Raw genomic sequence first — 26129 nt, 5'->3', positions numbered from 1 at the left:
TATAAGGCTCTATGCATTTGTCAAACCCATAGAACTGTACATCACAAAAAATAAATTTTACTCATACAAATTTAAAAAATTAACCAGGATGCCAGGGAAAGCCAAGAGGAACACAGAATGTAAAAACAAATGTATGATATAATAACTAAAAGTGGTAAGGAGGAAAGAAGCAAAACTTTTAAAGAACATTACTTTAACTGGATGCTATAAGTCCTTTGTGCAAAAGGGCTGTACACAAACTACTTACCCTAATTGAGAAATTGCTTCCCACAGTGATATAGATTAGCAATTCTAAAACTAGTTCACATGTATACTAGGAGTGAACAAAAAATATGCATACAGTGGAAAACTAATGCCATACTTTTTATTGCCAATGAAAGAAGTTTACGAATAAATAGGAGAAGTCTGTTACAAAGATCTCTGTGGTTGTAGATTAGATTCAGATATATCAGTATGAACTTGTTAATTTTATATATATATATATATATATATATATATATATATACAGTTAAATATATAAATAATTACATGTGTGTATATGTGTGTGTGTGTGTGTGTGTGTGTGTGTTTATCAGTTACTACACTCACATATATTCCCTGAGAGGGACAGGCAGTAGTGACACCTTAGTAGCAAGAAACATACTTAGTGCCCAGAACATTGTTTCTAAACACCATTCATCAATAAAAGGAATTAGGGATTCCTGGAGAAAGAGTGGAGGCAGGAAAAAGATAACATGAGATTGGAGCACCTTGTGGTTAAGAAAGTGATAAAAAAAAAATTTAAAAGAATATAACAGTCAGTAAGCTTAAAGAGCCCCCAATGGCCAAAGCTAGAACAATTTGAGCAACAAAAATAAATAGCAGTAGTACTGGATTATAGCCCAAAGAAGAAAATAGATATTTATGAGTGCATATTTATATAAATAAGTAAATAAAAACTTTCTTACATGGAAATTCCCAATAATAAATACAGGCAGAATAAGAGAAATAGAAAATTATCACTAGAACACTACAGTAATACTTGTTCAGCCAAGACACATTAATGAATGCTAAAATGAGTGGGCAAAAGTTAAAGGAGAAACTTTTGCATTACCCCAAAGTATCTCTCCAACATATTCATTAATTACTATGGTGGTTTTCACCATGTTCATGAATTCCTTCCTCCAGGAAGGAAAGCTTATTTCTTCTTTCCTTGGGTGAGAGCTGGAACTAGTGACTCACTTCTAATCAATAGAGTAGGAAAAGAAAAAAAAAATCACATTACAGTAGAGAAATCTGGCAGAAAACTATCTTAACCAAGCCATCATGGTGACTATCACCAATAATAAAGCATAACAATATCATATACCTCCTGGTATGATGCACTGAGAGGGCCGCCTCACTTCTGTGATATTCTTCTCCAAATCTCATAATCTTAGTCTAATCATGGGAACACATCAGACAAACTGAGCTTGAAGTACATTCTACAAATTTTCTGAGCAGTATTCTTCAAAAAGTTCAAGGTCATGAAAAACAACGATAAATTGAGGAACTGTGCCAGATTGGAGGAAACTAAGAAAATGCAACAACAAAGTGCTATGTGAATCCTGAGTTGGACCATAGAATGAAAAAGGGACATTAGTGGAAAACTAGTTGTATTAGTCTGTTCTCACACTGCTAATAAAGACATACCTAAGACTAGGTAATTTATAAAGGAAAGAGGTTTAAGGACTCACAGTTCCACATGGCTGGGGAGGCCTCACAATCATAGCAGAAGATGAAGGAAGAGCAAAGGGACGTTTTACTCGGCAAGAGAGAGCTTGTGCGGGGGAACTCCCCTTTGCAAAACCATCAGATCTCATGAGACTTACTCACCATCACAAGAATAGAACAGGAAAGACTCAATCCCATGATTCAATTACAAATCTCCCCCTGGGTCCCTCCCATGACATATGGGAATTATGGGAGCTACAATTCAAGATTTGGGTGGGGACACTGCCAAACCATATTACTAGTGAATCTGGACAAAGTGTAATTTAGTTAATGGCATTATACCAATATTAATTTCTTACTTTTGATCTTGTATCATGGTTATGTAAGATGTTAACCTTAAGAGAAACTTAGTGAAAGGTATACAGGAATTCTATATACACCCTTACCATCCTCTGTAAATCAAAAATAATTTCAAAATAAATAGTTATTTTTTAAAAAAGGATTACAACATTTTTGAAGGTTTACACTTTGGAGATTTTCACTTCTGAGGACCAAGAAGCAAAGAGCAAAGAGCTTCTTGGTCCTCAGCAAGATCATCAGCATGGGTACAAGGAGCTATTTTATTTTTTGTAGGGAATACTGATCTTGCCCTTTGAATAATCTTAGCATCAAGAGTAATAATAACAATAGTAGTTTACATTTGTTGAGTGCTTATTACACACCAGCCACCTTGCCAAATACTTTGCATAGATATCCTCTCATTTCATACTTGCGCACTAGTCTTATGAAGACATTCTGCCCAATGTTATAGATGTGGAAACTGAGGCAAAGTGAAGTTATGCTGAAGGCTACATAATAAATAGCTGTTGAGCAAAATGGGATTCAAACTACTTAAGATGCCTAACTCCAAACCCATGCTAATAATAATAATAATTTGAATAAGTAATATATGCTATAGAATCTACTAAATTTTCAAGAGTGTTATTTTGTTTATTCTGTCTGGGAGGTTGGCATTTTTACTGTCTTCAGTTGATTGATGGGAAAACTAAACCCTGGAAAGGAAGCACCTTGCTAAGATCCATATCTATAGATCTTAAGACTTCACTCTTAATTCCTAGTCCACCTCACTGTCTTTTCAAAGATGTGTCTTTTCCTGCTGCTACTGCTAAACTCAGGGGCTACACCATGGTATGATTTTTAAAATGATAAAACTATGTTCTAATGTTCACCCTGATTTCAATTGCTTTAAAATCAAAGTGATTTAAAATTGTTCTTTGTAAGTGCCATGATACCCAGGATGCAGCTGTAGGAACACCACTGGGTCCCTGGATGTCATGGTAAGGGTTTCACATAATATTTCACATCATGATGCCATCTAAAAACTCCCCACCTACCAGCCTGTATTGCAGGCAGTTTTTATCGGTATAAACAGTTAGTACTCTTTATGTCACAGTGCCTTCCTTTCAAAAGGCAATCTAACAGAGGAATTTTCTTTCTATTTTTATGCTCTGAAGTAAGCCGTTAAGTAAAAGTGTCATCAAATGATTTCTCAGAAATTATAAAGAAACTAAAGGACCATAAACAAGATAAGGTGGCAGGAGGAAACATTAAAAGAACCTTTCCGAGCTGACTGGCAAAGAAACTCCTGAGGTGATGGGTAAGGATGAGTTTGCCTCTGCTGCACATTGCCTTTCAGGCTTACTGCTTTCTAGAGTTCAGTCCTTGCATTGAACTTCAGGGAGCCATTTTGCACAGGAAGGGGCTGTTACACCCAAATCATTGCTGTCGTTGATTTAGGTAAATATATCTTGGGGTCCCTCACCTTCATCTCCATATGGGCCAGTCTGCTAGAAAAGAGCCCACCGCCAAGGGTAAGAAAACAGTAGTGCCCTATAACTTTGCAACCAGGTACCATAGGCCAAGGACTTTGAGGGATGATGAAACCAGACTGGAAGGTGAAGTACCATGGGTTCCAGAAATAGAATGTATTTGAAAGTAGAAAAATTCACTATTGTTAATAACCAGGGCTCAAGAGAAGCCTTTTATATTCTGGGGTTTTTTATTGAATACTCCTTATTCATGAATTGATAGAAGGAAAGCATTTATAATATAAAATAGCAATCTATTTAGTCATCAACAAATATTTACTGAACACTCACCATGAACTAGGCATTATGCCAGATGCAGGGATAGAAAGAATTGTAAGACATAGTCTCTGTTTTGGAGGACTCATCATTTGTGGGGGAAGATGGACTTGAAAACAAATAATTGAAATTCAGTATGATATGTCTCAATACAAAGTAGGTACTAGTTTGTTGAAAGGACCAAAAGAGGGTGGGATTTTCTCTGCTCAAGAAAGATTTTCTGTAAAGATTTTTTTTTTTCTCATGGGGATAAAATAATTATTAGTGTTAAACTATTTGGTAAGATAGTGTTACATGCATCTGCAAGGATGGTGCCATCTATTGTCAGACATAAAATTAATCTGAAGTTAAATTAGTCTTGTCTTTACTGCTTCTTTTTATCTATTCAGTGTAACTAAGCCAGCTCTCTTGTGCTCTTACCCTCCTAGACAGGAAAAGGCCTTCTGATCTACTCCTGCTCCAACTTATTCCAGGATGGTGACATGCATTTTCACCTATACCATAGTGCCATGTTCCTAAAATGTGCTTGTTTGTGTCTCATTTCTGCGTTTTTGCATATACAATTTTTCCCGTCTGGATTGTCTTCATAAAGGCCTAACAAAACCCAGTCTATCCTTTCACAGTTCTACCCCAATATTACTTCTTCCAAGAGCAACCTAACTGGAAGTACAGCCTTTCTTTTGAATGCCTAGAGGGCATTGTTTATGTCTCCTTAATTTCACTGCTCACACACTTCCTTAGCGTGCAGATATTTACACCTCTACCCTATACATGATTTCAGACTTTTTCAGTAGTCAACTGGAACACTGAATTCAATATATTTGGCAAATAAATGTACTTATAGAAAATGATGGTGAGAAGTTGCTAGAAAACTTAGAACTGACCAACTGTGAACAAGCCAAGAATGCTCCACAAAGAGAAGATACATTCCAGAATTACCCAGTGAAGAATGGGGTATGAAGGCATTGTGCCTTCTCAAATATCTGGTAGGACCCAGTCAGGGCCAGCTTCATGGTCATGCAACCTGTGCAGTCACACAGGGTTCCAGGGTTGATTTAACATTCTGCTACTGACATCTTGAAATTCTTAATAATTTTTAACAAGGGGATCTGCATTTTGATTTAGCACTAGGTCTTGTAGATTATATAGTTGGTCTTGCACTCAGTTTAGGAAATTATTTCAAGATTCATAAGAGTTAGCAAGAACTGTAAACACTGACCCTTGTTTATTACCTGGCGATGTACAATTGAAGAAATCAAGATGATCTGCATAATGTTCTTGTAGGGGTCATGAGGCTATTACTTCCTTTCTGCCCTGATACTAACCCTCACTACCCCCTTCCCTCTAAAACAATTCCACGCCTCTAGCTAGCTGGAGAAAATGGATGTAAGATGGTATATTAGTTTGGTAGAGTTGTCATAACAAAGTACCACATGCTTGTTGCCTTAAACAACAGAAATTTATTGTCTCGCAGCTCTGGAGGCTAGAAGTCCAAGATCACGGTTGGGGGGGGGGGGGGGGGGGGGGGGGGGGGGGGGGGGGGGGGGGGGGGGGGGGGGGGGGGGGGGGGGGGGGGGGGGGGGGGGGGGGGGGGGGGGGGGGAGCTTACCTGGGGGGGGGGGGGGGGGGAGGTTATGAGGGGGGGGGGGGGGGGGGGGGGGGGGGGGGGGGGGGGGGGGGGGGGGGGGGGGGGGGTGGGGGGGGGGGGGGGGGGGGGGGGGGGGGGGGGGGGGGGGGGGGAATTTACTACCTCTCCTCTAGTTGGTTGGTTCCTTTGTGGTTATGAGGGAGAATTTACTCCTACCTCTCTTCTAGCTTCTGGTAGCTTTGGCATTCATTGTCGTGTAGATGGTGTCTTCCCTGTGTCTTTACATCTGAATGTGTCTGTCAGTGTCTACAGTTCTCCTATATATAAGGACACCTCTCCTACTGGATTAGGGCCCACTCTAATTACTTCATTTTAACTTGATTTTCTCTATGAATACCCAACTCCAAAATGGGGTCATATTCTGAAATACTAGGGGCTAGGACTTATGACGTCATTTTTTTTTGGAGGGGGATATAATTCAACCTACAGCAGGAGGATTTTGTCATACAGAATTATTATTTGTATTTAATTGAAATTAAATATCTCAATTTTCTGTCCTATTAAAAGGAACTTTCCTACTCCTTTCCCTTAGAATTTTACTGTTTAGAGGGGATTAAAATCACCTTTCTATCATCACATACAAGGTGTCATTAGGATGTCGTTAGGATGGTTTCCCCATCCACTCTCACCCTCATGCCAAGAGGTAACATACACATCAGGTCGACTCCCGAACCCACATGATTTAGCCACATGAGCGGCACAGTTATCTAGAACTGGAAGGAAACTAAAGGTAACTTAGTAGGATATCTTTATTTTACTAAAGAAGAAATCCAGATCCAAGAGGTTAAAATAGTTTGCCTCAGAGTGCTCACCTAATTAAGGGTTGAAGTGGGATGAAAGTCATGTCATTCAACTATGAATATAGAAGCTTTTCAGTGTATTATTATTTCCACATATTCACATCCACAAATAAATATTCTAAAAACTTTAGGTAAGAAAAGTTCAAATACATAGCACATGTATTCCCTCTCCAATGTTTACGAAAAAGGTAAAAGCCTTAAAAATGCTCACAGGTGCCATACAGATGATGGAAGTGAAGCAAGAAGGTGGGGTGTCAGTAATAGAGAGTTCAGCAAACCGAAGAGCACAAGCCCTTCCCATGAAGGGGATGGAAGGCAGTAACCATTTCTCAGCCCAGCTGTTTACTGCCCTGTGGAATTACGTGCTCACTTTTCCAGATCTTCTGATATTTAAAGGAAACCTAATGATCTGGATTTTATTTAGAATACTCAAATTTTAAGTGTGGTGCAAAAAATATACAAATTTAAAGAAGCACTGTATAGTCACACAGAATTTTTCAGGGAGCTTGCCCAGTTTGAAACCTATTTCATATCTTCTCTTTTCTTACTTTTCCAATAAACCCTTTACTCCTTGGATGGTTGCTAGGTTTAGGAACCAAAAGGCATTCCTCAGGAACAAATGTAATCACCTTTGGAAATATGTATTTCAGGCTTTCTGTTGGACTTCCCCAAGCATTCTTTCAAGGCTTTTCACTCTCCTAGTACATATGCTATTGTTCATTTTCAAGGTTGGTATGCAATAGTAGGAAAGTTTGTATAGTTGGTAATTAATGGGACTAAATTATCTGTCATCTTAGTATTTGAATGTCAAAAAGGTTTTATGAGAAGGATATCTGTTTTTCAGCGTGGGGTTAAAAATTCAGCTTCTCTGAGGTACACATCTATTTCAAATGTTTTAGGGCGTGGAGGCCATCTAACATTTAGCACTATATAGTGTGTACAGGGGGTTTATCATAAAATGGTAACAATGCTGGCTCAAACTTAATGTACTTACCCTTTTCTTAATTCTCCAGGCAGGGTAATTTTTTTTTTCTTTTAATCTTTAATTTCACTCACCAAGACTGAGTGTTAAATCTGTGTTTGTTTTTTTTTTTTTTCTTTGAAGAAGAGGTCAATCACTCAAACCATCACAGAAGCCTATCTGTTTTACATTTATTCAATGACTCCTTTACTTCCATTTGATTTTCTACCTGTATAAAGTTAAGCCTCTTTGGTTTGTCTGTTAGCATTATGAAGGTGGCATGGGTGTATTTTCTGTTACAGAAGGAGTGACTTTCGGCCTTTGAGACACTTGACCTAAAGGTATTATTCCTTAGACAACTTACAATGGCTTCTTTTCCTTTCTTTCTTTTTCCCTTATTAGGCACGCAGGCACTCTGGTGGTGTTTTTCATTCTTCACAGCGCAGAAATTGTGTGAAAGACAATAGGCTTGTTTCTAATTTGGTGTTTCCGAAAGCTTGGCAAAATAGAAATAAGACTGTATTCAAAAGTTGAAAAAGAGCATGTAAATAGCAATAACTGAAATTTGTGATTAAACAATTAACAAAAAAGAACCCTATGAAGTCATTAAAAGTATAAAGAGGGAGCACTTCCTGCTTTCTCATTACTGGGTTGAGCTGTTATTATTTAACACTGATTGAGTACCAGCCACGTGGGAGCCATTCTGTGAACAGCAGAGTTGGAAACAGTCACTTTCTAGTGGCATTCTCTCTGGAGTCAGCAACAGAACCTGAAAAAGTTTCAGATAGCACTCTATAAAGATAGGGAATCAAGGGAAGGGAATATAGGCAACCTGAGTATTGGGACTAGAGTAGAGAAAAATGGGCTTTGGAGCAAAACAAATACACAAACAAATAATAAATTTGAGTTTGAATCTTGTCTTCCCTCTAGTTATCTCCAGAACCTTGAACAAACGATGTAATTTTTCCTAATCTTAGTGCCTTCATCTTTAAAATGGGAGTGCAGTATACCTCTTGCAGTTTTCATGGGACATAATGATCACAGAAAGTCTAAGAACATTTTAAATCCTCAGTAAAAGATAGTCATTTTATTATGATTATTGTTACTAGCTGTCTTCATTTATAACCATCTCATTGTTTTATAATATTGATGAATTCTAAGAAATTTCAATGTCATAAAGAATTTGCAAAAGAGAAATTTAAAGAGATCAGAGAGAAAGTGTACCAGTCAGTTAGGATTGTGTTATTTCATTTGGCTTTAAGCCAAGCAAATATTCAGCTGCCAGTTAAAAATGTACCACCTGCCTTCGCCCTCCCTTTAATATATTCTTTAAAGTAGTATGGTGGAAGATATCCAGCTACATTCAGAGTATGCTTTTTAATTTGAGGTTTTGAGCATCCAGATTCTTGAAGGAATCCTAGCTTTGGACTTATAAACAATGAAGGAATTTGAGGGCTTTTACTTCCAACATGTTTAAAGGGAACATTGCTATAGACAAATGCATTTATACTATATTTTGCTTAGGATTGTACTCTGTTCATATAGAATGATGATATTTTCTTCTCTGAGTAATAACACATGCAAGTTGAAGATAATGTAATAATGGCTTGGTAAAGATAAGTATATTTTCACTTGTGAGAGATGGAACACGTTAGAAGAAAGCAGAGAACAAAAGCACTGTCCTGCAGTAGGAAATATATTTGATGACCTGATGCAAATATTATATACTTTTGAAAGTGCTTGATGTTATAAGTATCATTTTGTACTGTACACTTCACTCATCACATTTGCTATTTTATTTTAATGCACCCGATTAGCACTGGAAGTGGAGAGTGTTATGGATAAGAAATTATATAAACATGGAGGATATAGCTGTGGTGATCAGGAAAAAGCTGAGGGAGCAGGCAAAGGAGTTATCCCACAGAGAGGCTTAACCTCCTCATTCTGGAGGAAGAAATGCAGCAGGAAATGCAGCCGCGTTCAACAGATGAGAATATTGAAAGTGGCAACTACTTACATACAAAGAGAATTTTTAAAAAGAATCAAAGATACCTAGTAAAGTGCTGGGCACATAGTAGGCACTCGATATAGATGAAAAATTATTTTTATTAGCCCGCATTCTCCAGAAAGTATGACATTATTGCTGGCTAGTGGGAAATGAGAGGGTATTCATTGAATGCTATTATGTGTCACAAATATTCTGATAAAAATGATTTTAATTTGCGCCATAACATTTAAATTTTTTGCCTTCCTAGGGACTCATCTTCCTCAGTTCCCTGTGATAAACTCTTGTAGAGCCACACTAAAGGAGGCTTTTAGCTCTCACCTATGGTCTTCATCATGCACCTCCTAGATTCAAAAGTTCAGCAGGGCCATGTCAAGCTATATCAATAAAAACAAACAAAGACAAAAATGTAACATTCCATACCTTAAAACGCAACCTTAGTAACGTTAAAGACCCTGAAGGACTTGAGATGTGGAGATTTTCTACCACGGTCTTTGCATGTATTATTTCTTACAGCTGTTCCTTTCTACTCCCTCTTGCACATGACTTTAGTTACTCCCTGTTCTCCATCCCACTGATAAAATCTAGAATTACCCCTCAAATTAGAAAATAAAAAAAAAATCTAAAAATTAAAATTAAAAAAATTAATTTTTTTTTTTTTTTTTTAAATCTAGAGTTTACCAAAACATTTTCTATCTCAGACTTGGGAACCATATTGTTAGTTCACAGTTAAGAATGATATAAATCTATTGGATGAGTTTTAATTAATTCTTTCCCTTGGCTGATTAGTAAGTTTCTGCAGTGAGTACAAATGTTTATTCCAAGGGCTGAAGAATGCATTTATAGGTTTGATGATGAACTAGAAGGTCATACCCAAAGGATATTTGTGTCCATTTTTTTGGAAAACTGTAAAAGAGTGTATTATTGAGAGTTGGATAATGGTGGGTCCCTTCTATACTTAGTAATTTCATAGCAATGATACAGCTGTGTACTATGGAAACCACCCAAACACTTGGCAGAAGTAGAATACCAATGTACCAATGGTTCATTTCTAATTAAACTTGTTTATTAATTTTTTTCCCAGGGTGTGTATGACCTTATTTCAGGTTTGAGCTTTTTCAGAGATACAAGGACTGAAAGTGGGCAAAGAAGGGCTATTTTGTAATGTTTGAGACTCATTTTTTCTGAAGCATCTCCTTCCTTCTTTTTATCCATCTCCTGATAACAGGCATCTATTTCCTTACCTTTTCTCCTTCCTGTCTTTCATGCAAGATTTGTAGGGAATAATTTGATATCAGATAGTGTAAATATAAATATAAATAGATGCTGCTTTTCTCAAACATATTTAAAATATTTAAAATCTGATTTTGATTATGGATTGAAAAATGATGTCACATTTATTGGGAAATTAGATGGTAGTGAGCTGCTAGGAGGAAAGAAACATTATAGAGCTTCTGGTTTAAACACAAGGTGACAGTAAGTTATGGGTTTTTTTTCTGAAGACTAACATAGCCCTTCCAGTTGGCTTAGGAATTCTTTGGGACTTATATAACTTATAATTAATAACAAATGATCGATGCAACTGTTCCAGTTTGCTAAGGACTCTTCCCCACCTCTACCCCCAAATCATCCTAAACTTAAGAAGGATAATTCAAATTTCAAAACGAAAAGCCATCATACTACATTGTACTTTGCAAAAATGCCTTCTGATTTTGCTTTTTCTAATATATAACAGTTTTATATTCAACTGTTATATTAGAAAATGATTGCAGAAGTAGAGAAAAAAAGGCTAAAGAGAAGAAAACCAAAAATATAGTAGTTTTTGCTCATTCATTTGTTCCCTCAGAAAATATTTATAGAGCACCAAGAACTAGGTACTGTGGAGAGTACAAATAATATTTTTTCTCATTTGAGAGGAAAAATAATTTCTGATTTATCTTAAAATAACAAAGTCCTTATGTAAGAAAAAAGATTTTTAAAGTATCACACACAACAATTTCCCATTTGCACAAATATCTGGGCACCATGTTGCACAATCCTACAGGATGACTTCTGCATATGGACCTCTGTACGAGGTCCCTGTTGATGTTGTGTAATGCCCACCTTACTCAGCCCTCTGAGGCAGCTCTTTGATACTTACCTTAGGGGCAATTAAAAAATGACTCTTTATCTCTAATATATTTCTCTAGAAATTTTTCTTCTTTGTTAATATGATAACCACATTTCCTCTTACTCTTAAAACAAACAAATCAACAAAAAAATTCCAAATTAATCCAGATTCTCTAAGGTGTTTTCTCTTTAAAGTTCATTCTTTACTTAACATGGGGAGAAAGATGAAACAATGAAGAAGAGTTTTAAAACAATTTCTAGTGACTTCCCCATATTATAGATTAGTTAGGGCTATGGAAAGGCAGGTCTTCTCTCTCTGATTGAATGGAACCTGTTCAGCTTTCCCCGCCAGACAAAAATTACTCTCTTTGAGTCAAATGGTTGGCTCCTTTTTATGTAAACTTGATTAAAAAAGGAAAAACAGAAATTGAGCCAGTGGGACAAAAAATACTGAGGAGATTCCATTCAATCACAGAAAACTAAAATCATCAATGCCTGTATCTTGTCTTTTTCTTTTCTTTTTAACAAAGCAACTCCCAATTAAAGGTGGGCTATTTCATTTGAGCCAGTGCAAACACATAGCCATCAAAGGGTTTCGTGAGTAATTAGTAATACGAACACAGCCGTCACATTCTGAGATGTGTACATATCTATCCAAGCAGAGGGGAAATCGTGTAATTAATTTTGAAGCTGTTATGATGTTTCAATTGATTTGGATCAGAAAAAGGAGAACAATTAAGAAGAATCAGAAAACAATATCCCTTTTAGTATTCTAAAGGGAAGAGAAAAATTAAATAGGAGTTTAATTGAAAAATTCTGATCTATATGAGGGAAATGGAGTGTTGTGTAAAAAGGAATAGTGACTTATTATGGGAGCATTAATATTGGGCCAGCATCTTGGGCAATAAAGTTTAAATTCCAATGACTAAAAAGCTTTCAGAAAGGTGGGAAGGTCAGGTCAGAAGTCAAAACATTAAAATTGTTTCAGGTACCCACTACTCAGAACTTTCATTTGAATAGTATCATTCTGGAATTATTCTATTGGAAAAAATACTACTCCAAATAAATTCTTAATACAAGTGTAAGATATTGTCATTATTTTAGTCATTCTATCACCTTTTGTGGGCTATTTTACCTTCTTCCTGTGAATCTTTATGAAGTTGGAATAAAAGTGTCTGTTTTCATGGCCTATAGCCTTCTGAAAATGCCATTAGTAACTTATTTGCTTAACAGATAAAGCATAATGACATGTTTCCAGGCTAATGTTATGGGGTAAAAGTTTGAAAAATTAATACATTTTAAAGTTTTCAAAACAACCTTGCGTATATAATAATAAGCTAAATATTACATGGCCATAAAATAATGTACTATATATACATTTAGCAATTACTCATTACTTAATTATGTATTAAGCATCTACTATGTTTATCATATTTTTCCTGCTGCTTCTTTGTCCATTATTACTAGAAAAAATGCATGCAAGGTTTCCCTGTGTTCACTGTACACATAATTCTCTTGTGAGCACAGGTTTTCACAAAAACCAACTACCATGTCTTGGAACCCCAAAACCATGTAACTTAGAACTCATTTAAACAGTGGTGAGAAACAGACAAGAAAACATGCATTACATTAGCTACATGTTCTGTTGCTTAATAGTTTGACTTAAAAATAATGATGTTCTTGTGAATTATGACAGAATTTTGTTTTAAAAAGAACTAAAATTAGTTCTCTCTCTCTCTATATATATATAGATATATATAAATATATATAAATATATATAAATATATATAAATATATAAATATATATAATTTATTTATATATAAAATATTTATTTATATATAAATAATATATTTATTTATATATATAAATAAATATATAAATATATAAATAAATAAATATATTTATATATATATAAATATATAAATAAATATATTTATATATATATAAATATATATATAAATATATATATATATTTGAGACAGGGTTTCACATTGTTGCCCAGGCTGGAGTGCAGTGGCATAATCACTGCAGTCTCAACCTTCTGCGCTCAAACAATTCTCCCTCCTCAGCCTCCCCATTAGCTGGAACTACAAGTGTGTGCCACCACCCCCAGCTATTTTTTGTACATTTTTTTGGTAGAGATGGGTTTTGTCATGTTGCCCAGCTTGGTCTCAAACTCCTGGGCTCAAGCGATCCTCCCACCTTGGCCCCCTAAAGTGCTGGGATTACAGGCATGAGCCACTGTGCCAGGCCCATTCAATAAACTTTGTTCAAATTGTGTACTTTGTATTTTGATAAATATAGTTGCCTAACCTCAAATCTCCTCATGAGCCAGTTTATTAGAATAATTTTTTTTGCTAATCATATGAGAAAATTGGAGTCAAAAGAAAAGAAAGGGGTAAAAATAGTCATGTTTTATGAGGACAGTTATTTCTGGCCTTTGATTAGGAGGAATTTTGGCCAGGTGATAGAATTCCCTTTTCTTGTGATTTGGCATTTTGGTTCCCTTAAATTCAAAGTACTTTCTATATTGAAAGAGGGCATTACAGGCAGGTCAGACAAGATGAAGTGTTGCTTCTACTCTCAAATTTTTATTTGCTAATTTCAATGAACAGGGTGAAGTAATAGAACCTGGTTGATGGTTGATATAGGAAACAACCTGTTTGAATATGCAAAATTACATCTATTTCATTGTCATGTGTTAGAATGTGTTAAGTAAAATATTCAGTCTTTTCCATCTTATATTAAAGTATGCATAAAGTTTAGGCTAATTGAGAATATTGCCTGATAGTGCATCCTTTCTCAGCCCTTTCTTAACTCTCCTTTTTCTTCCTCTAATCACAAGAAGAAAACAGCTAAGAAGAGTTTGTGGTGCATTCTGGGGGCATGGGGATTTCATTAGCTTTCACATACTCTAACCAACTGTATTAGTGTGTTTTCATGCTACTGATAAAGACATATCTGAAACTGGGCAATTTACAAAAGTAAGAGGTTTATTGGACTTACAGTTCCACAGCCCTGGGGAGGCCTCACAATCGTGGCAGAAGGCAAGGAGGAGCAAGTCACATCTTACGTGGATGGCAGCAGGCAAAGAGAGGGCTTGGACAGAGAAACTCCCATTTTTAAAACCATCAGAGCTTGTGAGAGCCATTCACTATTGCCAGAACAGCATGGGAAAGACACGCCCCATGATTCAGTCATCTCCCACTTCCCACAACACACAAGAATTATGGGAGCTACGAGATGAGATTTGGGTGGGGAAACAGAGCCAAACCATATCATTCTGCCCCTGGCCCCTCCCAAATTTCATATCTTCACATTTCAAAACCAATCATGCCTTCCCAACAGTCTCCCAAAGTCTTAATTCATTTCAGCATTAACTCAAAAGTCCACAGTCCAAAGTTTCATCTGAGACAAGGCAAGTCCCTTCTGGTTTTGAGCCTGTAAAATCAAAAGCAAGTTAGTTACTTCCTAGATACAATGAGGGTACAAGCATTGAGTACATACAACCATTCCAATTGGGAGAAAGTGACCAAAAGACAGGGGCTACAGGACCCATGCAAGTCCAATATCCAGTGGGGCAGTCAAATCTTAAAGTTCCAAAATGATCTCCTTTGACTCCATATCTCATGTTCAGGTCACACCAATGCAAGAGGTGGGTTCCCATGGCCTTGGGCAGCTCACTGTCTGTGACTTTGCAGGGTACAGCCTCCCTACTGGTTGCTTTCACCATCTAGTGGTAAGTGTCTGCAGCTTTTCCAGGTGCATGGTGCAAGCTGTCAGTGGATCTACCATTCTGGGGTCTGGAGGATGGTGGCTCTCTTTTCACAGCTCTACTAGGCAGTGCCCCAGCAGGGACCCTGTGTGGGGGCTCTGACCCCACATTTCCCATCTGTACTGATCTAGTAGAAGTTCTCCATGAGAGCCCCACCCCTGCAGCAAACTTCTGCCTGGGCATCCAGGCATTTACATACATGTTCTGAAATCTAGGTAGAGGTTCCCAAACCCCAATTCTTGACTTCTATGCACTCATAGGCTCAACACCATGTAGAAGCAGCCAAGGCTTGGGGCTCACATCCTCTGAAACCATGGCCCAAGCTCTACATTGGCTCCTTTCAGCCACGGCTACAGTGGCTGGGATGCAGGCACCAAGTCCCTAGGCTGCACACACAGGGACCCTGGGCCTAACCCATGAAACCACCTTTTCCTCCTAGACCTCCAGGCCTGTGATGGGAGGGGCTGCTGTGAAGACCTCTGACATGCCCTGGAGACATTTTCCTCATTGTCATGGGGGTTAACATTCAGTTGTTCATTACTTATGCAAATTTCTGCAGCCAGCTTGAATTTCTCCTCAGAAAATAGGATTTTCTTTTCTATCACATTGTCAGGCTGCAAATTTTCCAAACTTTTATGCTCTGCTTCGCTTATAAAACTGAATGCCTTTAACAGCACCCAAGTCACCTCTTGAATGCTTTGCTGCTTAGAAATTTCTTTTGCCAGCTACCCTAAATCATTTCTCTCAAGTTCAAAGTTCCACAAATCTCTAGGGCAGGGGCAAAATACACACATAACAACAAGAGTCACCTTTGCTCCAGTTCCCAACAAGTTTCTCATTTCCATCTGAGACCACCTCAGCTTGGACTTGGTTGTCCATATTGCTATCAGGATTTTGGGCAAAGCCATTCAGCAATCTCTAGGAAGTTCCAAACTTTCCCACATTTTCCTGTCTTCTTCTGAGTCCTCCAAACTGTTCTAATCCCTGCCTATTACCCAGTTCCAAAGTCACTTTCATATTGGTGGGCATCTACAGCAGCACCCTACTCCCAGTAGCAATTTACTGTATTAGTTCATTTTCACATTGTTAATAAAGACATACCCAAGACTGGGCAATTTACAAAAGAAAGAGGTTTATTGGACTTACAGTTCCACATCCCTGGGAGACCTCACAATCATAGAGGAAGGCAAGGAAGAGCAAGTCACATCTTATATGGATGGCAGCAAACAAAGAGAGGGCTTGTGCAGAGATACTCCCGTTTTTAAAACCATCAGATCTTTTGAGAGCCATTCACTATCATGAGAACAGCATGGGAAAGACACGTCCGGTGATTCAGTCATCTCCCACAGGGTCTCTCCCACAACACACGGAATTATGGGAGCTACAGGATGAAATTTGGGTGGGGACACAGAGCCAAACCATATCACCAACTCTATGACTATGATGAAAAGAATATGAACAAAAGCCACTCAGTATGGACAAGCATGATTTGTTTGATACACTTAGAAAAACTTGAACTGCTCTTATATTTTTGCTCTATCTATTCATCAACTTTTTTTTCTTTCTATTTTAGAATTGCATTCTTTTCACTTCCTTTCTAGCTACATTACAGAGGGATGATTTTTGGGGCCTCCCTTGGAAGTAGAGTGTATGGTGGGTGGTTGTCATTTATTCTGTCATTACCTGAAACTTGCTCCTTGGACCCTTTCTTCTCTAGAAAGTGACTGTTTTGAGGATGATGTGTGTTTTTCAATTGGGTGATAACAAATCAAGGTGGCACAGAGCCCTAACTGCAATCTTTCCAAAAACAATATTATTTTAAGAAGTGCAAAGTGAGGTCTTTAGGTTTAAGATGCTGGGAAATCTATGTTTCTACTCTCCAATGGTCCCTTGCTTTCTGCTCCTGCATTGAATAACCATATGAATATACTGCAGAGGCCTTGTTACCTGGTCGCTAAGGCCTCTGTCTCCTTAGCAACTAAACTTTTCAGGGATTATAGGGAAAATGTTTCCTTCAGCCTTGAAGCTGTTTTAATGCTTTCAAATGTCAGGGAAAAAAGTTTGTATAGTCCCTTGGGTGCTGGTGTGAATAGGGGCAAGAGATAATATTTAAAAACATGTTTAGTAGGTTCTCTACTAGGCAGAAACCTTCAATTTAAATAAACCTTAAAATTTATACAGAAACGTGCATAAATTTTAAGAATAACAAAAATGTAAATAAGTTGTGGAGCTTGAGCAGAGGAAGACCCCTTTATTTGGCTATCTTAAAGGCATCAGGTATGGGACATTATGATGCCCTCTATCTACCCATTTTCAAAGCAATAGGGATTTGCTTTTACAATTGCTAAGACAAAAAAGCAAAGGAAATTGGGTCAAAAAATCACTCACACTGATTTTTATCTTGAGTATGCAAGGAAAATGCAGTTTTTAACATTTCTTCATCAATTATTGGCTCTTCCTCATAAGTACCCACCTATCCAATATCAGTTCTTTTGGATGTTTCCTTATGTGATCCGTAATTTGGGCATTCTCTTTAAGTAACATCATCTAATGGAGATCATGTTTCTTCAAAATCTTCTCCCATAGCTGGACCCCAAACCATTTTTTTTCTCAACAGAACAGCTGAACGTAGAAAAAAGACTTACCATCTTCTTAAGGTGTTGAGGAAACAGATTCTCAGATCTTTGTTTAGTAATCTATGCTGTTCCTGGAATGGTGAGCTCTGAAGTATAACTAATTCCATCCCTGCTGGCATCTACTGCTGAAGGATGCACCTGGTAGTCCTTGGTGTCTCCGTTCTTTCTTGGATTAGTCAGAACACAATAGTTTACTCTTGTATATTTGATACCATCTGGCACTCCCTGGTGCTGTGGATACAGCTGAGAGACAGCGACAACTCCTATGTATCAGGCCCAAACATCTGCTTTGTAGTCTTTAGCTATACCAGACCCTTAGCTGACATCCAGGTGCCCTTCCAACCCATGTAGACACATCTGAGTCCCATCCATGCCTGTGAGAATCAAGTTTGACTCAGGAGAACTAAACTCTGACTCTCCATCTGGTTAAGGTAGCCTATACCAGCAAGACTACTTTCATGTGGCAGACTCCACATTGATGAGCCAGAAGCCTCAGCCCAGGGTACTAAATGTAAATCAGGATGAAAGCCCCTTGATGTCTGTGTTCATCTCAACTTTGTTTATCAGGCCAACATTACCCCTAATTCCCAACCACCTACTCCTACAGATATACAATTGCCATGCAGTTCTCCAATCTCATACTTCTACCTCTTCCTTGTCTACATAATTCCATGTCTTAAAGAAACATGATTCTTTTTATTTTCCCTTTTTATCTGTCTAGACCTTTTTCCTATCTTATATTTTTCTCTAACTACACCCTCATGCTTAAGTTTTAATGGTGGACAAATTATGGGAGAGACATTTCCCCACCAAGGGCACAGATCAAGAGGCTTTTTCTAAGATGATACCTTCTGTCCATTGCACAAATGCGTGCAATCAAGTTTATTACCTGAGAGCATTCTGGGAAAGAAAGAAATGCAGAGAGAGCAAGAGAAGGCTGAAGGCCCTAAGAGGTGATAGACAGAATGAGCATCGCTAGATAGAGAAAGGGGTTCAGACAGCAGGGATAAATATGGCTGGGTGAGTTCCACAGGACAGTGAATGGGAAGAGGAAATTTTAGGGTTTCCTTAGGGCCATTTTGGAATATGCTAAGGAGGATACGGGAGGGAAGATAAGGTCAGATATGAGAGAGGCTGGATTGTATATCAAATTGGAAGGAAGAGGGTAGTACAAATCAGAAAGGGGCAACTAAATCAGGAGGCAAGGGAGTCTAATAATAGCAGAGGTAGTCAGGTGGAGGTCAATGGGGTAAAGACATGAGAAGAAATGTTCTTCCAAGTTAAATGTGTGGGGCCAGGCGTGGTGGCTCATGCCTGTAACCCAAGCATTTTGGGGGGCCGAGGCAGGTGGATTACTTGAGGTCAGGAGTTCAAGATCAGCCTGGCCAACATGGAGAAACCCCACCTCTACTAAATATATGTATATACACACACACAGGCGTGGTGGTGGATGCTTGTAATCCACACATATATACACACATATATACACACACACATATATACACACACACATATATACACACACACAGGCGTGGTGGCGGATGCTTGTAATCCCAACTACTTGGGAGGCTGTAGCAGGAGAATCACTTGAACCCGGGAGGTGGAGGTTGCATTGAGCCGAGACTGTGCCACTGCACTCCAGCCAGGGCAACAGAGCCAGACCCTGTCTCCAAAAAAAAAAAAAAAAAAAAATGTTAAATGTGTGGAAGGCATTCCCTTAATGTGAAACTTACTCAGCATATCTTCCTAGGGTGACTCCTTAACAAAAATAGACAGGACATGCCAAACCCCCAAATATCCCACATATCATCAGCATGGCTGAAGGGGGTCCACTGGAAATGAATTTCTATTATCATTTTCTTTTCTTTTTTTTTTTTTTTTGGTCTTGGCCTGTGTTCCATGCAAGCAGGCCCATGTTTTTCACCTCAGCTGTGAGAGGTACAAAATGGGCAGACAAATCATCTTCCCCATTGTCAATTTTTGGTCTCAGTCTGGGTTCCATGCAAGATTCATGTTTGTCACCTAAACTGTGAGAGGTATCAAATGGGCAGACCAATTATCTTTCTCATTATCAACTCCATCAGAGTACCATGATTGATACTTAATAGGCCCTTAATATGTATTTGCCAAATGATTGAATTGATGAATCAATGAATTACTCCATGGAGTTCTTAAGGAGCAGAAGTCTCTAGCCCAAATAAATGTATCCTTAAATATTATACAAGCGAATACTCAAATTCATTTTCAGTTCAGAAAGGAGTTGATAAGTGCCAGGTCATTTAGGTAAATGAGTCAAATAAAAAATTCAAAAGGCAGAAAATATTTTAGAAGTAATGAGTTAAGACACCTCTGTGAGGTTCTCTATTACCCTGCCATGATAATAACAGTCCATCATCAATACAAATAATTGCTGAAGTATTGATAAGAAAGACATCTTAATTAAAGATTCTACTGTAAACATATGTGAACCAATCTAATTTCTAGGCCACAGGCAATTATAACTTTCCTATCTAAATGTTTCTTATTTTCATGAGCATTTATTCTTTGGAGCAATGCTGCCTAATTGGACCAAGTACAGGGGAAAAGAACATTATATTAATGCTATTTGCTCCGTGTTTGATATCACCTTTGAATGGGAATGTGACACAGAGCACAGGAATATGTAAAGTTCCCACACAATCTGACTTCCAGGACATAATGAATGAAGATAAGTCCTGGCTAAGTTCACTAGATGTAGATATAAGTGCTGTTGATATATTTACACTCAAGTGTTGGTGCTGACTCAGATTTCTTATTATTCAAACTTCTTCCAAGATTGAGTAGATTCTTTCCCAAGTTACTGAATCCCAAAAGAAGGTAGAAAATAGAACTTTAAATACAAGATACAGAGATTAAAAACTTTAAGGAGTCAACTGAAATTGCCATTAGAAGTAATCACATATAAATCTTGAACAATGTACAACTTCTGCTTACAAAAAAGGACTAAACCTCGAAATAAAAATGGCTGGGTAAGGACAGGCATGGTGGTGTATGCCTGTAGTTCCAGCTACATGGGAGGCCGAGGTTGGGGGAATTGCTTGAACCTGGGAATTTGAAGTTCTAATGCACTATTGCCTGGGCAATACAGTAAGAACCTATCTCTTAAAAAATTACGGGGTAGAAAATGCTTTAAAATTTGCCTTACATTACCTTGTCTATGGACTAACAGTTTCTAAATTTTTTACTGAGCTTATGTATTTGAAATGAGGAAAAACTGACTTCTTAATTTTAAACCATAATTTGTTGCAGAGAGTAGTTGCTGCATGTTCAATACATAGTTCTGACTATGATTCCGCATATTTTTAGGGAGTTTTCCATGAGACAAGTCAGTAGATACTATGTGGTTTGTCATTTTATATTGCTTATTAATAAATAAAAAGTTCTCATCTGTACTATTTTTCCACTGTATTCTTCTGTAACATTTCACTAAAAACATATTACTATTAAATGATTTGGAAAACAGTGGGTTTATATTTATCTGATATATTATAGATTCGATATATTATATTGATTCAATATTATTGCCTACGCTACTTTTCAATAGCACCACAACCAAATCAATACACATTTTATTCAGAAATATCTTTTAGTAAAATAATTCAACCTGTCTTTTGTACAAGAGATGTATATCAGAGATGACACAATATTCTCTTCAATCCACTTGCTTTCATTAATGGCAATATACAATTATGAACATTAGAGAACTTCCCCTTTGAGTTACCTCAGTGTTGGTTCATTTTTCTACCAGGATTCTTTCTCACTTATCTGAAATGTTTTCCTCCATCTTCCTTTGTCCTTCGCTACCTTTGTTGCCATCTGAAATATTTTTTATTTAACTTTTTGCTTTTTGTTTTAGCTTAGGTGGCCTAGAGGGGCAAGACTGGTGTGGCCAATTAGGATCATCAGTGTTGATAGGTGAACATTTTCATTAGTGGCTTCATTTTTGGTGTCAGGCTTGAGGATCTGGGGATGGAAGTCAGAAGACCCACACAGTCTAAGCAAGTAGCCTTTGAATGAAAGCCTTATTTAGCCTGTGTTAGTTCATTTGTGCTGCTATAAAAGAATACCCCAAGCTAGGTAATTTATGAAGAACAGAAATTTATTTCTTACATTTCTGGAGGCTGGGAATTCCAAAATCAAGTTGCTGGCATCTGGTGAGGGCCTTCTTGTTTTGTCCTCACATGGCAGAAGGAGAAGAACAAGATGGGGCCAACTACCTCCGTCACACCTCTTTAAAAGGGCACATAATTCCACTCTTGAGAGAGGAGCCCATATGGCCTAATCATTTTTTAAGGCCTTTACTATCACACTGACAACACTGAAGTTTGGAGAAGACACATTCAAACCATAGCAGAGGTCCTATATGTCATTTGAGAATTACAACAGCTCTGACCATTCTAAGACATTACAAATGGAGAGGCGATTCAGACTGAGTTTTCACTGACAGGATCTGCTAGGTAATTCCTTTAGCAGTAGCTAATTAAGAGACACTTGTTATTTGTGGCTAACTTTAACATTATCCATTATGAGATATCCTGATGTCAAATTCCTTTTGACTTTTTTTGGATATCCTTTAATTATTTACCAGAGTAGAGATGTTTTAAGGCATGGAAGGGCGGGTGGAGGGAAGAAAGCTGACATATCTGAACAAGTGAGTAATATATAATGGAACTAAAATATTCATAAAATGACAACTCAGATACTTCAATTAACACCATCCATTCTATTTCCACTTCAAATAGTAAATTGAAGCCTCTAAATAATGTTTGCTTTGCAATGGACGATGCATTGCTAAACTAAACAAGCAAATATGAAGTCACTACCTTTTGTGCTTAGTTGATCTCTTTATATCTGGAGTGGGAAATGGACTCTTTATTATACATCAGTATAAATAGCAAAAATGAGAACTCTGTTTAGTGAATTAATTTTCTAAGCCAATGATTCTTCAGTATTTTTCAGGAAGACAGGTGACTGATTTAGCTTGGTTACTTGACAACATTTTTCACGGGTTTGTTAGGTTTTCACTCTGTATTTTTGTAGGAGAGATGGCTAAGGTGCACAAAAGTGGATGTCTCATAATCCTTAATTCATGATTCATTCTTATAAGGGATACTTGTGCAACAAATTAACTTATATCATTGTTTAATTACTTAAAATATATAATCAGCTTCAAACAAAAGAAAGCTAAACCTTGATGATAACTTACATCTAATTCTCCACTCTCCCACTAACCCGTTCTCATGGGGTGAAATCTGAAGCTGGAAAGGACAAGTAACTTGCCCAAGGTCACACCACTGTGTGTGAGGGTAGAGATGGATTTCAAAAACAGGTTTGAACCTTCTAACCATTAACTATAGGTTTAGAAAAAATATTATGTCGGTGATGTTTTAAGCAAAAAACAAAACAAAACAAACAAAAAACCTTCATGGAAGAGAGGACACTTTATCTTCATTGTCAGCAGATAAATTACCTACTACACCGAGGTGAAAATGAAAACCATTTGGAAATATTCCGTGAGTGATATGTACTTCTTGCAGTCATATAGCCTTATTTATCTATAAAGGCAAGATATAAAGTATCGGAAAAGGTAATAATAACATAAAAACTTGAATATCTATAAAGCTATATATACATATATTGATACACTGGTTACATTGCTGAGAATTCTTAAACCAGCATAAACCATAGTGTAATATGCCTCATTCGTATAGGTTAAATCATCCATCATTATGTGCTACAAATTGTTTTAAAAATCATCACAAAGTGTCACCTTTTATGTGTCAATCCAAGCAACATCATCTCCTTCAATACAGTCACCTTGGAAGTCTTGGCACTTGTTCTAACAATGCTGCAAATTTCTTGAAAAGTTTTTGGAGGTTATTTTAATTGGAATTTCACTAACGTCACTTAAGAGATGCCTAATAAACCAACATCACTATTTTAATAAATATTCCATCTTTCTATACCACCACCGCTCAGCATGGCATCATTCATTATTATATCAGTCAGGATTTTTAGCTGCAAGCAACAGAAACTGACACTTACTGATACAAGTAGACAAGGAATTTCCTGATTGAAAACAGGATAGCTCATAGAATTTCCGGGAAGGGTGGAAAACTAAGCTTTATAAACAAGTGGATTCTAAGGGCATCTGGAATCAGAAGGATTGCCCAAATAATTCCCTTGACGCAGCATCATGAGAACACATCTAGGTGTGTATTGCCACAGCACCTGCTTTTGATAACATCAGCAATAGACCCTGGCTGCAGACATTGGCATTATGTATGTTGATGCCACTTTCACTGTAGGCGGAAATAATTCCCCCTCCTTCCTTCTTCCTTAATCCGCCAGGTCCAGATTCAAAATACTGGTTGAGTTCATCTAATTGGCTTAAATCTTACCATGGTTCTGTTACTTTCAGGAGAGCTGGAAAAAATATTGCCTGGTGACTTCCCTTCCCATGTAGTAGAGATGGAGTAGGGCTCACAAATATTTATGTTTCTCATCTGTAGTATAGAGTTGTTTCTGCTGGCTTCCTGGCCAGGGTCTCTATTTCCCAGCTTGCTGTGTATTTAGATGTGACTGTGTGACTAATTCTTCTGAGTAGAATGGCAATGGAAATTATGTGTGTCAATGATATAGTTAAGGATGGGTGTGCCTTCTTCACTTTCTCTTTTTCCTTCTGTAGGCCCTTGTATTGAAGACAGTGTAACCCTCAAGAGGAAAGGAGCTTGGAGCCCTGAATCGGAGTAGAAGACCAGCTGAACACCAGCCTTGGACAGTTGTGTGAATGAAAAGCCAATTTTGAGATTTGTGTGGTTTACGTATTAGTTACTGTTATTATTAAAGTTTTTCACTGCTTTACTCTCAGTTGTTGGTACTAATTATTGTAGTGGCATGTGACACACTGATCTCTAGGGACCGTTGGAAGTGTGGATCAATGTGCTCCTATAGTAGGAAGAGAATCAATTGATTTGCACTTAAGGTTGGGGATCTGGGAAAAGGTAGGTGGCATATATTAGAACTAGACCAAAAGTTTCTAATCTTTTCCTTACGTGATATACACGATGTGTGGCTCAGGAATAGTGATATACTCCCTTCTTTGTGTTCTATACTGTCTTTAATCCCAATCCTTACCTATAATTCTACTTGGGCTTAATTCATAGAATTACGTTAAATCTGTTTAATATATATATATTAAAAATCACCCAACCTCACATTTTCATACTTTAGCATCAGTAGAAAATTACTTGAGACATACCTCACAGTCATGCAACATATCAGTATGTCAGGACTATGAGGTTAGCACTTTCTTACCAAGCATGGACTTGAATAGAAATCTACTCAGGAAAAAGTGGAAGGTCCTTTTAGCTCATTAGAAAGAAACTTAATACCGGTGTACATAAATTCAGCCTATAAAAAACTATACTCTCTAACATACACTTTACTCTTCTCCATCACCCAAACCACGCCTTCCTCCACAAAACCTTTGAAACTATTTTTTTGTTACATAATTTTCTCTCATAAGTCTCTCCCTGTTTTCCTTTTGACCATATAGCTCTTACTTATAAATGTGACACGGAGTAGACCTGTCAATCCCCCAGGAGGCTCCAGGCCAAGCATTTCCCCCAAAGAGGAAGCTTATCTATATAGAATGTTCCAGACTGCAAAGGATTCTCCTCTTGAATTTCAAAGTCTAATACCACTGGTCTCACATAATGTTTCTTGTTGGCAGGGAAATTGAGATTTTTCTCTGAGGTAATTTTAGTTAAACCCATCAGCTGCATTTTATGCAACCTCAGGAGAATACAGATAACCTGCTGGGAGGGCACTTTCTTTTGGTGACATTTTCCAGGTTAGCAGTTGTGCTGGGACAAGGAAAGTTGCTCTGAGGGTTGGGCATGAGGCTTGAGGTATTTGTGCCCTGGTAAAAATAGTTTCCAGAGAGAGTCAGATTGTTCTAATAGACAGTGATGGGATTATGCTGATCAGCAAAAGCCAACAGTATGTGTCTTACATTGTATCTTATGGGATAGGGGCTAAATTGTCTCCTAAGTCAAGGATGGGATAAGATAACCTAGCTTTTGGTTCCACTGATCTTCATACCTTCCTCAACTCTTGAAGACATTTTAAAATAACGTTTATATTTTTGCAAAGTTTCTCAGAAAAGCAACTCCTAAACTTTGCAGAGCTCCGTTACACTGTCTTCAACTCTACAACACCTCTCCAGGCATTCATGGAGAACTGGAAACATTTTTCCATTCCAAAGAGGTAGTTTAAATCCTCCAGAACACAGTCACTGACCTCAGTGGTAAATTT

At 37.6% G+C, this 26129-nt stretch overlaps 1 long non-coding RNA gene across 1 annotated transcript in view; it reads left to right on the top strand.

Annotated features, from left to right (window-relative positions):
* LOC126948115 (uncharacterized) overlaps positions 1-24632 on the top strand; it is a 246064-nt gene extending 221432 nt beyond the window's left edge. Inside the window, exon 6 of the long non-coding RNA XR_007723343.1 lies at positions 24499-24632. This is a non-coding gene — a long non-coding RNA (uncharacterized LOC126948115). The remainder of the gene's footprint in view (positions 1-24498) is intronic.
* Positions 24633-26129: the final 1497 nt, after the last annotated feature.

The sequence above is a fragment of the Macaca thibetana genome, chromosome 2 (assembly GCF_024542745.1).
Source record: "Macaca thibetana thibetana isolate TM-01 chromosome 2, ASM2454274v1, whole genome shotgun sequence".
Taxonomy (NCBI): domain Eukaryota; kingdom Metazoa; phylum Chordata; class Mammalia; order Primates; family Cercopithecidae; genus Macaca; species Macaca thibetana.
Note: the sequence above shows the minus strand (reverse complement) of the source record. Positions and strands in the feature narration are given on the sequence as shown.